The following is a 3,589-nucleotide window of genomic DNA, read 5'->3' as shown; positions in this document are numbered from 1 at the left end:
ACACGCTCAACTTTTGATGATATTGTGATGCTTTGGTATCCGGTTGTTGGTCACGTGACTCATTTAGTTAAAAAAGTGTTTCCATTGCAGTTTTGTGAAATGTGTCAATTTCGATATGCCTTAAAAACCACCTCCTCCAAGCGCAAAAACTTATTAAAAAAAATTTTTTTTTGTTCAAAATTGACACATTTTCATTGGGTGAGTTTGTTATTGCAAATCCAATTTGGGTAATTTCATAGTGAATGCAAATTCAGCTACTGTGATTTTGTAAGAATAAACAGCAACAACCACTGGGGGGCACTGTGGGTGTATGTATCAGTATTTGCTACTGACAGTAATGCTGAAGAAGAAGTGCAGCTCAGTCTTGCGTCTCTGCCTCTCATGTCTGTGTCTCAAAGCAAAGCTAATGTTAGCATTAGCATTAGCACAGATCAAAGGAATGAAATCATAATTACCTTCATAATCAAACAAGCACCATCCAGTGAAGTACTCATAACTTTTGTCTAACTTTAACCGGGTTGTCAGAGAGAAATAATCCACGACTCGTTTAATATCATCCAGATGAATTTGGAGAAGCAGCTGAGCTGCAGTTCTGACTGCAGGCAGGACTGACATTTGTACTCTGGTTTGTGAAGAAGGGAAAACCAATACTACCAGGTAGGACATTTCTAAAACACATATTGTACAAACTTCAGTTACAATTGGTTAGGTTACTTTTCATTATTTACGTAAAATTTGCTTTAAAAGCGTTCAGCTGTCAGCTTTACCGTTCTGAACAATATGTACCGGAAGCAACTCTGCACTTGACTGGCGATGTGTGACGTCACGTGAAACGGGTCTTTAAGGGGGAAAAAGATTAAATGAAACGACCGCTGCACTGCACGAGCCGGCAGTGGAGGACCGCCTGGTGTGAACTACACCACAGGTTAATGGAAGCGACCTCCGTTCTACGCCGCTTCTGCATGCAGTGTGAACCAGGCGTTATGCCGGGCTTGGGAGAACTGTTCTGAAATGACATAGAGGATGAAGAATTCAGAAAATTCTGCTAGCGCTTTGCTAATATACTAGATTCCTTCTATGTTTTTTTTATTTTATTTTTTATTTAATTAATTTTTTTTATTTTTTATTTATTTTTTTTACTTTATTAATTAATTAATTAATTTATTTATTTATTTATTTTTAAAGATTCCTCCTATGTTTCAAGAAACCAAATAAGCATCAATTTATAGAGAACTGTGAACATATTCAGTTAATACTTGTTATCCATTCTGTTTATACGATTTGCCTTATAAGATAAAATTTTTATATTTTGTTACATTAATTTGTCCCCAAAAGTTCGACTTATATATAAATTATCTTCTTAAAGACGCACTTTTTCTGCAAAGCAACTTATAGTGTGAAAAATACGCTATAAACTCCTGAAATTTTCAGCTTTTTCTCATGACTACAAAAACAGTCTGCTGTTAAAACACAAACGGGTATTTCTTATGAAACAGTTTCGTTTTTTTTCATGCCTAAAATGAAATGCTTCACAATTGTTTCAGCTGAACCTTTATAACTAAGACTCCGTTAACAATTCAACTCTGACATAGAATTAGTTGTCACACTTTGTCTATAATCAGCAATAATTGTGTATTAGCAGCAGCTTCAGAGAGTCTTGAGCGAAACGGTTTAAGAATCTACTGGAAATTCTGCTTCTTTCCTGTCGTCAGTGTTCCTCCAGGGAGCCTGCACACAGTTCCAGCACTGCTGCTCCACCCAAGGTCAAACGGAGATTTATCAATGTGTGTGCTGGCTCGCCCTCCCGCGGGTAGCCGCTAAAGTGTTGCTGATTTGGTTTGCACCTCTGCGGGTTTGCATATGCATGAGGCCTCGGGGGGACTCTGAGATACAGTACAAAGCATCACAACAACACATCAGAAATTCACCGCTTTTGAAAAAGAAGGAACGATAATAGCTTTTTCCATAACCTCTAGATTATGGATGTAAATCCTGATGATGGATTAGACGACAGTTTGTTCATTGCGTTTCATTATTTCCTTTTTATATTTGCCTCACATTGTTGCATTCAATCATTTCAAACAGTTCAGGCTTTTTGTTAGTTTTGCTCCACAAATGACACTCAATCCAAAAACTGTCTGACACACAAGCTGTGAGAGCCAGGAAAGAAAAGAACACTCACCTCTTATTCTATAGGTTTTTTGCCCGGTTGTGCCAATAACATGAAATATTAAAATATGAATCTTTGTTTTAGTATAGAGAAAAGTGTAAAACGAGTTTTAGGGATACACTTTTCCTGATTTTTACAGTGAAAATAGACATTTGCTGTGCAAAGATTGTAATCTTCATCTGATTGATAATTCTGATTTGCTGAGCTGCTCAGGAACTGATTTCTTTCTTACCTGCAGTTGAAGCTTGATTAGTTCTGCTGTGCAGGGTCCCAATTTAATCATGAATGGATCAAATGAGAAAAATGTGGTTTTGGTATTATTCAGACTCCAAGGTCCTCTGATGCTACGTTCACACCGAGCTCGGAAACCTGCATTCAAGCAACCACTTTCAATGAGAATTTGTGTATCCTTTGTTCCTTTTCAGTTCATTTTTAGGTTCTATGTAAAATATTATAGTAATTGACTGTTAAACCAGTTAAACTTTGACCAATCAGGGACTTGGATATGCTAGTAACATTTGGGTAGCATGGAAGTATACCTGTTGAATATCAATTATGCAGGAGAAATCAATAATTGCGAATTGTGGCCAGCTATATTCAATTTTATTTATATATATCACAACAACAACATTGAGTTACATTACACCAAGTCTTTCATATATCGTGAATAGAAAAGGCCTGGCGCAAGATTTGTGAGATTTACAACGCCTCGACATTTCACACCAACTCCCACATGTGAGCACATGCGCTGAACCGGATAATGATAAAACATGTAAAAGAAATGGTAAGGTTGATTTAGAGTGGGATTAAGTCCGCTTCCTCTCACTCCCTTTCAGGTAATCTCTTTTGTTTGACATGTCTTTATGGATGTAAACTTCTAAATTATTTGTTGTACATTAATCTTTTTTTTGATTGCTTGAAATAAACCTTTTCTAAACTAATCTAAAAAAAAAGCATGAACAGATATATACAAATATAGTTTTTAGTTTGAAAGTTATTTGATGTGTTTCTGATACTTCTAATCAATGCATTGATATACTCTACAAAATAAAAGCACAGCACTGTTACGCTGCATTCACACCGGACGTGATTTGAACATCAAATTCGCATCAGCCGCCCTTCTTTGGCCGCGCGTCAGATTTACTGCTCAATGGCTACCCTAAAAAGTTAAAGTCTCATATCAGCACAAAACAAATTATAATATACATATTATGTGTTATTACTTATCATGGAAATACCACCTATACATTTTATAATAAAACATACAGCTTTGAGGCTCAACAAATTAACCAAAATTTCTCTTCCTTTTCCCAAAAAAAATTTTTTTTCATTGTGAACAAATAAACCCTTATTTAATAATTAAAACATTACTATAAACCACTTCATTTGTACAAGCAAACAGCTTTCAATATTTTAAGG

Source organism: Oryzias melastigma, linkage group LG15 (assembly GCF_002922805.2).
Source record: "Oryzias melastigma strain HK-1 linkage group LG15, ASM292280v2, whole genome shotgun sequence".
NCBI classification, from domain to species: domain Eukaryota; kingdom Metazoa; phylum Chordata; class Actinopteri; order Beloniformes; family Adrianichthyidae; genus Oryzias; species Oryzias melastigma.
This window is presented reverse-complemented; position numbering follows the sequence as displayed.